Genomic DNA, 11,048 nt, shown 5'->3' with positions numbered 1-11,048 from the left:
TTCTTTCTGAGGGAAAGCCCTTCCGGGTGGTGGTGTTTTTCAGTTGCTGAGTTGTGTCCAACTCTTCGCAGCCCTGTGGACCTCAGCACACCAGGCTTCCCTGTCCGTCACCAACTCTCAGAGTTTGCTCAAACTCATGTCCATCGAGTTGGTGATGCCATCCAACCATTTCATCCTCTGTCGCCCCCCTCTCCTGCCCCCCGTCTTTCCCAGCATCAGGGTCTTTTCCAATGAGTTGGCCGTTCGCATCAGGTGGTCAGTGTTGGAGGAGAGAAAGGGAAAACAAGGCCGCGAGTCGGCTGGGGGCTGCCTGCAGGGCTGGTGGCAGCTGCCCAGAATCCTGTGTCATTCAGCCCCTGCCCCACAGCTGGGGGGCTGGGGGGTGGGAGGGGTGCTGTATGCTTCCCCCTCCCCCATGAAAAAGGACTGGCTGAAGGCCAGGAGAGCGAGGACCTTTCCTAAGCCTGTGAGCCCTGAAGCACTCAAGGCTTCGCTGAGGCACTCAGCGCTAACAGAACCATCTGAAGCCTCAGGGTAACTCGGGCGTCCCGCACCCCCACCTGGGCCAGCCCCAGTGTATGAGCCATAGGCCAGGGGTGGGGCCTGAGAATCTTCATTTCTAACTAACGAGACTGATGCTGCTGACCCAGAAACCGCACTTTGAAACCCACCGCCGACACAGATGTTCTCTGCAAGGCCAGAGGCTCCTCCCTGGGTTTCCGCACTCAGCCTAGGAAAGCCACGTTTCTGTTGAAAACAGGGAGCCAGTGAGTCACAGGACCTTCCTGCCCCACTTGCACTGTCTGATACACAGAACACCTGGGTCAGGTGCACTTCTGTGCCAGGAAGTTCCCCATTTGGTTAGTGGCCCACTATCCAGTTCTAACCACGTCTAGAGATGGCAATCCTAATCATTTTTAACCCTGCTTGCTGGCCGCTACCTCAGTCCTGACTTCAGACTCTCCTGGGCAACATCCAGGAGGAAAGAGGACCCCCACCTGGCACATGTCCATGGCGGGGGCCACAGACCCCTGCGGGCCTCTCAAGGTTGAGGATGGGCAGTGGGTGTGTGCCCCCAGCTCTCTGGAAGTCACCTGGGACCCATTAAATACAGATTCCTGGGCTACACCCTAGACTTCTAACCAATGCAGGGATCAGGGCCTGGGCATCTGCATTTGGCCAGTATCCTGCCGTGACTGTGACGCACAGGAGGGCGAGACCACTGCCTTCCGCAGCCAGAGGGGAAGCACGTGTGCCGGACACCTGGCTCCCTTCTTTCCTGTTCCCCTGCCAGGTCTTCCTTGCCAGCCCTTACTTTGGCCAGAGAGCTGAGTTCTGAAGGTCAGGTCACTTCTCTCACCCCAAGCGACGGGGATCCAGGCTGAGCCAAACTACGCTTCGGGCTGTGAGCAGCTCCAAGGAGTCCTCCTACCAGTTCTGAACAGGCAGGTAACCTGGTGCCGAAACAGCCCGGTCCGGTGTTCTTAGTCCTGCTGTATGTTAGCATCACCTCTGCGGTGGGCAGGGGTCAAAGGACACAGGGATTGGGATTCAGCTGTTCTAAGCCAGAGGTAGGTAATACAGGAGGAGGGCTGGGCATGGTGTTTATTTTATAAAGAGAGTATTTCCATGAGATATGTTTTCTAATTCAGATCAGCCATCTCTGTGTACCCCAGGCCCATGGGCAGTTTGGAAGGGGGTTGCTATGTATGTGTGTGTGTCTGTTCATGATTCCCAGTCAATCTTCAAGGAAATCAATCCTTAATATTCTTTGGAAGGCCTGATGCTGAAGCTGAGGCTCCAATACTTTGGCCACCTGATGCAAAGAGCCTACTCATTGGAAAATACCCTGATGCTGGATAAGATTGAAGGTGGGAGGAGAAGGGGATGACAGAGAATGAGATGGTTGGATGCATCACCGACTCAATGGACATTAGTTTGAGCAAGCTCTGGAGGTTGCTGATGGACAGGGAGGCCTTGTGTTACAGTCCATGGGGTTGCAAAGAATCAGACACAAATGAGCCACAACAACAACCAGCCCTGGAGTCAGAAACTTGAATGTCACTGAAGATTCCTCCCTCTTCCATATTTATTCCTCATGTTCAGCTTGGATCCAAGCCCTGATCCTTTTCTCACACTAATCCTTTCTCTCCTATCAGACCCGTTCCTACCCAACATCGCCTGTTGCCTGGCCAATTCTTGGTATCCTTTTAACTGCTTTTTCCAGTAGTCTGACCCCCCTGCAGAGGGCCTTTCCACATCTTTGGATGACATGTGACTTTGTGCGTCACAGCACATCCACTGATGATCAGTCTGAGATATCTTGTCAGTTCTGGCACTGGCCTGTAGTGTCCAAAGGATGAACTCAGTCCTTTAAAAGAGAAAACAAGTAGCTGAGAAAGCAGGTTGTTTTCATAAAACCAACCTGAGGTCCAGTCTGCTCTAAGTTTGATTCTTCCTGGTATCTGACACTTGTCTTTGAGAAGAGAAGAAAGCCATCTATTACTGGACACAGTTTAGAATGACCTGGAATGTTGGGCAGATGCTTTCCAGAGCTGGGGGCAGTCTGTGTGGATGAGGGGTAGCCATTTCCCAAGTAAAGGCATGCATCATTCTGGATTTTGAATGTGTTTTGTAATTGGGCCAAAAGTACTATCAGTGAGATATCTGTCCCTTCTGAATCCGGACCATCAGAAAGCAGCATCAGCACTAGATGCTGTACCCAGTGACCTATAACTGTGACCTGGAGGTCTTAACTTTGCAAAACTAAAAAGGAAGGAAATAAACTGGGGTGAACAGAGTAAAGAAACCAGAACAAAGAGGACAGATACCCTTGGGTGAGACGGAAAATGTTGTCCTCTTACAAATGCAAGAAATGATTAGTGATTTTTAAAATAATGTTTTATCTGGTAGGAATGTTCAGGCCTTATTTGGATTCTGATTCAAACAACAACAAAAAGATTTTTGAGACAATTGGAAATTTGATATTGAATAGTTTTTAGGAACACATGAGTATTTTGAGTTGTGATTATGGTCTTGTAATGTTAAAAGAAAGGATTCATATCTTTTAGAAACATATACTGAAATATTTATGGATGGAATGATGTGCTATCTGGGATTTGCTTCAGGATAATTCAGGAGACAGGAAGGGGATGGGAGTAGTGTTGAAAGAAGATTGTCCAGGAGTCAGTAACTGTTGAAGCTGAGTAGTAGGTACACCGAGGTTCATTATACTATTTAACTTTGATAGGTGTTTGAATTTCTTTATAATGAAAAGGTTTTTTTAAGAATGACACTTTTATTACTAAAAATTGTGATGATGTTTTACCTAAATTGGCAGTCTGCATGAGCATAAAGGGGCTTATGGAAACTGAAAGTTTGAGAATCTCTGCTAAATGCTATATGGTCTTGAATAGAGGGAATACCCAGTTCTCAAAGTATTTCAAAAAGGATGGGTTGTAAGGAAAGAATCACAAGTCAGAGGAAGTTGTCCTCAAGATGTTGCTAATAGAGGTCTTTGTTGTGGGTTCCGTTGGCCTGAAAGGGTGTAAGAGTGTTTCCCATATAGGGGCAGGCGTGAGAGTGGAAAAACTATAGACACCAGCTTCTAGTTTCTTCCAGGGGATAAATAAAATACACTAGAGTGGGTTTGGGATGTGTTAAAATGACTATGGTTTGAGAAAGTAACTGTTGATAAACTTCCTGGTAGACCCTGCAATGTTTATACACCTATACAGAGATGGAAATTAAATCATCAGAGAACTAAGCACCTGAGCAAACTGTTTTAGTTTAAGGAACTACTTCTACAGAATTTTAATGGCATTTATGCTTTTGTGCCTATATTTAGGAATTGTACTGAAAGAGGTGAGGAGACACAGTCCTACCAAAATCTCTATTGCATCTGCTGCAGAAATACCCCTAAGGGCCCCCCACTGCCTTGGGTGAGCTTTCTAGTTTGGCACCCAAACATGGAGCCTCTTAGTCTGGATTTGAATCTCATTTCCACAGTTCATTAACTCTCTGGTCTTGGGCAAATTGTTAACTTATTCTCAAATTCTCAGTTTTGTTATCTGATCATTGTCATCCACCTGACATGATTACCAGATCAAATGAGAAAATATCAGATGAGCATTTAACTCAGGGATTTCCCTAGTGGTCCATTGGCTAAGACTCCATGATCCCAAGGCAGGGGGGCTGGGTTCAAATCCTGGTCAGGGAACTAGATGTCACATGCCCCAACTGAAGAGCCCTCATGCCACAACAAAGATCGAGGATCCCAAGTGCCACAACTAACACCCGGCATGGCCAAATAAATAATTGTTTATTTTTTTTAAAAAAGAGCATGTAACACAGCCCCTGGCCCACATGCCCAGCAAGTGTGAATGGTGGTCCTCACCTCCTCCTGGTCTCTGCATTAAAAAGGTGAATCTTTTCCTGACTTATTGATGTGTGCAGTCTCTGCCTGATTATTCTGTCTTTTCTTTGGCTGCTAGGACTCTTGGACCCAAATTTGCAGCCTGCTTGCAGTAACTGAACCACATCATCTGATAGACATTCCTGTGTCTTCATCTTATTACTCCTCCACACTCTTCCTTGTTCTCTTCATTGCCTATCCTGGTCACTTCTTCCATCCTTTATTCTGTGTGTTTTTATAAGCTGGCTTAGCTTGTTAGTGGAGCAAGGGAAGGTGTAAGTAACTAAGTAAATAAGTGATCCATGGCTGAGGCCAGGGGAGGAGAAGAGTCACGGGAAGGGGGAAATGGAGAGAACTCTGAAGGGCCAGCTCCTTAAGAAGGGGCAGGGGGCAATAGAAACTGCCCACAGGACCGCTTCGAAACCATTCTTGCTTTATGCCTTCCTTGATATTCACCATGTCTGCTGTCACGGTGTGTTGTAATGCTGGGCCAGGAAACGCTTGAAAACAAAAAAGGGGGACTTCCCTGGTGATCCTTCAGGAAATTCATTCCTTCCAGTGGTTAAGAATCTGCCTTCCAAGGTAGGGGGATTGGGTTCGATCCCTGGTCAGGGAACCAAGATGACACATGCCGTGTGGTGCAGCCAATTAAAAAAAAAAGAAGGGTCAGGTTGCCTACTTGTTTCAGGATTCGGTGGGAAACTGCAGGCACCTCTCTTCCCACTACAGACACGCAGCCCTGGATTCAGCCCGGTTTTCTTCCATGAGTCGGTGGCCTCTGTCTGCTGGCGATTCTGTTCCAGCTGCAGACAAAGGCCTTCCTGGGAAGAGGCAGCGTTTTCCTGGCCAACAGGATGCTCATTGCTGACAGGCACACGGTGTGCACCAAACATGCCGCTCTCCTCCGCTGGGGCCAGGAAGATGAGTCAGCTCCACTGGCCCCGGACCTCAGTCTTGGGTCTTCCCAGTGAACTTGGAGGGCACGGCCTGGGCTTTTGCAATGTGAAATATTGCAGGGGCTTTTTTTTATGGGATCCAGCTGAGGCTTTGGTGACTGATATCTCCCTAATAACAACTGGGGAGGAAACTGCTAGCGAGAGATAAAGATAAGAGAGCTTCTGGTGTTTTCAACACCAGACCTTGAAAATGAGGTGTCCCCAAAGCTCCCACTAGCAGAATTCCCCCAAACACTTTGCTTGCGCCCCTGGAAGTTTCTGTTAAAGAGACAACAACCTAAGAATTAATATTTGTGTCCATTTGTTGTCATTCTCTCTGAAATTTGATGCTGTTCTTCCTAGGCTTATGGAGTGGCAGGCGGCCAACATGTGCCTCAGCCTCAGAGCAAACGTGGGTACAGGGTCAGAGGAGGAGGGCAAGGCGAAACTTCAGGGAGGGAATGTGTCCATGGGGACTGGGGGCACATGGTGGGTCTGGGGGGGCAAAGGCAGCCTTGGCAGTAGCACTGCCCAGCCAGGGCCCTCTGCAGAGAGCACTGTGGACACTCTCTCAGAAAGCTGATGTCTTGGGTCTACAGTGAGGTTCGTCCTTTATTTTGTAAAAAGCCTTTTTGTTCAATTTACTTTTTCCCCTTTTTAATCTTTTTTCTCTACTTTAATGAGAAGGGGCAGGGAGGAACCCACTACACATGGGCTTCCCCAGTATCTCGGCAATAAAGCATCTGCCTGCAATGCAGAAGACGTGAGTTCAGTCCTTGGGTCAGGAAGATCCCCTGGAGAAGGGCATGGCAACCCACTCCAGTATTCTTGCCTGGAGAATCCCATGGACAGAGGAGCCTGGTGGGCTACAGTCCCCAGGGTGGCAAAGAGGCAGATATGACTGAGAGTGTACACATACAAAAAGTCAGATATGAGAAACCATGCATGGTATATTGCTAAGTGAATTTTAAAAATCACAAAACCATAGACAAACCCCATTTTTAAAAAATGATTTATTTTTGGCTGTGCTGGGTCTTAGTTGCGGCATGCAGGAGCTTTAGCTGCTACAAGTGAACTCTTATTTTCAGCATGCGGGATCTAGTTCCCTGACCAGGAATGGAACCCAGGCCCCGTGCATTGGGAGCACAGAGTCTTAGCCACTGGACCAGCAGGAAAGTCCTCAAACTTCTTTTTTATAGTAACAACAGCAAAAAAAAAAAAAAAAAAAAATCAATGAGAAAGAGTGTGAAATGATTCATGCCAACAACTTAACAGCTGCCTCCTTTGGAGAAGGGAGTGGATTTGGGGGAAGGAGTGATGAAGGAGAGGAAGTTTTTACTCCGAAATTTAGGAATTTTTGGAGAGAACACAAAATAATTTTAAAAGAGCAAAAAACCCAATTTAGGAGCTCTGGGTGGGGAGTATTCACTTTCCCGCAGAACTCAGGTTCTTCCTGGAGGTTGGGCGCTCCTTCCCAGGCTGCCTTGGTCCACAAGGAAGCCCCCTCCCCACCTGGATGACGCAGGACCCTCTCTGCCCCCACTCTCTACTCCAAGGCAGGGAACGCTGGCTCTTCCTCACAGCACAATGACTGTACCTAACAGAGTGCAGATGTTGTTTCCATGTAATGCCCGTGACAATCCTGTGAGGCCAGTAGAGAAGCACGCCCACTTCACACTGAGGAATCTGAAGTCCAAGATGAGAAACTGCTCAGCTCCTGGGAGTCAGCAAGGGCAGTGAGCCAGGCTCCTTTATCCACGTGCAGAGTCCTTTCAGCCCTGTGTCCCCTGGAGGAGAAGGCTGGCCTGGAGCTCCCTGAGGAGGGTGAAACGGCGCACAGAGGCTGTCTGGGTGTACCAGCAGAATGCCAGAATGGCCAGGCCAGGACTGTTCTGTGCTGGTTAGCTCTCTGTGTAATAGGCCTTAGCCACGGGTGTGTGTGTGTGTGCATGCTCAGTCATATTAACTCTTTGCAACCCCATGGAGTGTAGCCCCGCCAGGCTCCTCTGTCCATGGAATTTTCCAGGCAAGAATACCTCCTCCAGGGGATCTTCCCAACCCAGGGAACGAACCCACGTCTCCTGTATCTCCTGCATTGGTGGGCAGATTCTTTAGCACTGAGCCACCTGCGAAGCTCTCAACCACAGTGCTCAGATATTTAGTCAAACAGCAGCCTAGATGTCCCTGTGAGGATATTTTTCAGATGAGATTAGCATTTAAAACCAGTGAACACTGGATAAAGCACTTTACTCTCCGTAATATGGGTGGGACTCATCCAATCAGTTGAAGGCAATAAGAGAAAAAGAAAGCAATCCTGGGAGAATTCTGCCTCCAGGCTGCCTCTGGACTCATGTTGCAAGCTCAGCTCTTCCTTGGGTCTCCAGCCTGCTGGCCTGACCTTCAAATTGCAGAATGGCCAGCCCCACAATCATGTGAAAGTGAGACTTGCTCAGTCGTGTCTGACTCTTTGCGACCCCATGGACTCTACAGTCCATGGAATTCTCCAGGCCGGAATACTGGAGTAGGTAGCCATTCCCTTCTCCAGGGGATCTTCCAAGCCCAGGGATTGAACCCAAGTTTCGCACATTGCAGGCAGATTCTTGACCGCTGAGCCACCAGGGACGCCCAGTCATATGAGTCAGTCCCTTAAAATCAATCTCTTTGTACATGTATATACTCACATCCCACTGGCTCTGTGTCTCTGGAGATCTCTGACCAGCACACTTTCTCTAAAGGAAACTGGGTGGACACATGGCTTCTAAACTACCTTCCACGGGCATCAACACACCTGGCAGTGAGGCTTCTGAGACTCACATGCTTCATAAGTGATTGAGTGAAAACCAACAGCTAAGCTGAAAATGCTCAATGGCTTTGCCGGATAGGATATTTATTTAAACTGTTGTTTTGTTTCTGTCTGAGTCACTGAGTCTAATGGAAAAGAACAGAAATCGTCTTGATTAAATCAAGGGTGGGTGGGTAGGAGTGATGAGAGGTGAAACGCCTTCCTTTTCTGAAAAGTCTGTGACCCAGGATTATTCTAGAAGCTATAGCTTCTGTTCTGTCTTTTAAATCAGAGTAAATGGGGACTGGTAGGGCCAGCAACAGATCTCCAAGGCTGGCACTGTTTCCTTTCACCTCCCATCCTAGGTGCAGGTCCCTTCTGTAAGGAAGGGCCCAACTCCATTCTGTCTACACACCCCTCACCGCATGGGTCGAGGCATATACACAATGCTGAGACCAGCATGAACTCATTTAGGTGCCTAGCAGGGCTTGCATTTTATGAGAGTTGGAAGAAGAACCCAGAAACAGCTCCTAATCGGAAAGCATCACTGCTTCAATTTCAATTGTGATGGAAACTGAGGCCCAGGGACATTGGGCTATCTGCCCAGGGCTGCACAGGAGTCATGGTCTGAGCTGGTCACGGGGCTGCCAGGAAGAAGAAAGGGGGCTGGGAGGATGCTCCCTGGCTTCTCTGGAATCGCCACTCACCAAGCCTCACCCCTTCTCCAGGAGCAGAGCCTGATGGAAGGATAGAGACTGGCATCCTGGCTTCTCCTCAGAGCTATGATCTGGATATGGAAGAGTGCTTCTTAATTCTTATTTGAATTTCTGGCCTAGTGTCTCCTTTCAAAAAAGTTGAGTCCAACACCACATTTCATTTCCCACAACATGTGAGCTCATTCCTTGTCCCTGGTGGCAGTGGTCCCCAATAATTTTGGAACCAGGGACTGTGCCAGTTTTTCCAGGCACCAGGGTTGGAGATGGTTTCAGGATGATTCAAGCACATTACATTTATTGTCCACTTGATTTCTATTATTATTGCATCAGCTCCACCTCAGATCTTCAGGTATGAGATCCTGGAGGTTGGGAAGTCCTACCCTATGACTTGGAGCGTTCCCTTATCCCTCTGTACTCAGTTTAGCAGTTACCTCCACCAGAAAGGTTCCTTGTGCCTTCCTTGCCCCCACCCCCCACAAGTGCCCCTTGGAGTCCTGGCAGCCCACAGGCTGAGCCCTTTCAGGGCATGGAGGCTGACACTGAGAGCATCTGACACATGATAGAGCTTGGTAAACATCTATTGACTAAACCATGGGGATAGTAGAAATAAATACACTAGGAAATATTTCCTTTTGGGAAAAAATGACTAGAAATTCCTACTCATCTTGCCTGATACATAATGGGCATTCAGTGTTTATAGAATAATTCTCAAAAATAAGAAGGTTGTGCTCAGAATAAATAGCCCCTGAGATCAGCTGTGCTGTGGGGATAATAGGCAGTCTCACTGTCATTTCTGGGTAAAAACATCAATGGCCATGAAGAGAATACTTTCAATTTTAAGTTTTCCTTCCAGACATTTTCTAAAACCACCATAATGCCCTGTTGCTTGTCTACAATCTAGTAATTAGCACAAAATTTAGCCCCACATTAGAGGGTATGAGGTATTTGAAACTTGAAATTAAATATGGCAGGATTCCATTCCTAGAAAAATAGGATCCACCTGGTCTCAAATTTTCCAGTTAATTCAACAAATTCAAAATCACTTGGTTTATATATTAGGCAACACCGTGTTTGTTCCCTTTTCATTCATTCATCTGCTCCCGTGGGGAATGGAAGTCCCCTGCTGTAGGAGGGTTGAAGGTGCTCAAGGAGATAAGACATCAATAAGCAAGGAGGAGAAGGTCAGAGGACTTCTCTGATGGCTCAGTGGTAAAGAATCCACCTGCCAATGCAGGAGATGCAAGAGATGCGGGTTTGATCCCTGGGTCAGGAAGATCCCCTAGAGTAGGAAATGACAACCCACTCCAGTATTCTTGCCAGGAAAATCCCATGGACAGAGGAGCTTGGCAGGCTACAGTCCATGGGGTCACAAGAGGCAGACACAACTGAGTACACACGCCCTGATGGCCTGGATGGGATCTCTCACCTCAGAAATTCAGAAGTCCACCAGGGGCTGGATAGAGTGCACCAACCAAACCTAAAAGCGTAGACTTTTGATCAAATGGTGCTGTAACAGTCAAGGTAACCTAGGTTAAAAACAACAATATAGATAATGCTATGATAAGGGCTGGGCCCCAGTAGGCATGGGACAGGCCTGATGTTGAGAAAGAGGCAGAAAGGGACAAGGGCTAACTTAAGAATGGGAGATTTCCTTTGGCTAATAGCTGCCATTCTATATAGGCAGTAAGAATACATCTGCAGTATTCTTGACAAGCAAAGGGACAAGCAACAAGGCGGGATGGACGGGGCCTGGTCCCTAGGCCAAGCTGCAGGAAAGGCAGCCCGGGGCCTGGGGCCGTGACTCAGGCAAGAGGAATGCTGCCCAGGCTGCCTGCAGCTTTGATAAGGAGGACAGGATGGGGCGCAGCAGGGGACGTCCTGGCGCAGCCTGGGGGACCTTCCAATCAGGAGCCACAGGCACAAGCCACGGGCCCCAGAGAATTCCGGCCAGCGTGCCAGGCAGAGTCCTGGAGGGCGCGCAAGGGGAGAAGAGTGGAGATGGGACCATCCATCACCCAGGTGCAGCGGGCGGAAGGAAGGAATCGTGGCTGAGGCCCCGTGTGCGGTGCCCACAGCTTCCTTACAGACCCGCTGGCTCCGCCTTCCAGCCCGCACTCCCTGAGCTGCCCCGGACCCTTCCCAGCCTGCCCTCGGATGTCCCCCTGCTCTGCACCTTCTAACCCTTGGATTCAAACCTCAGG

The sequence above is a fragment of the Odocoileus virginianus genome, chromosome 22 (assembly GCF_023699985.2).
Source record: "Odocoileus virginianus isolate 20LAN1187 ecotype Illinois chromosome 22, Ovbor_1.2, whole genome shotgun sequence".
NCBI classification, from domain to species: Eukaryota; Metazoa; Chordata; class Mammalia; order Artiodactyla; family Cervidae; genus Odocoileus; species Odocoileus virginianus.
This window is presented reverse-complemented; position numbering follows the sequence as displayed.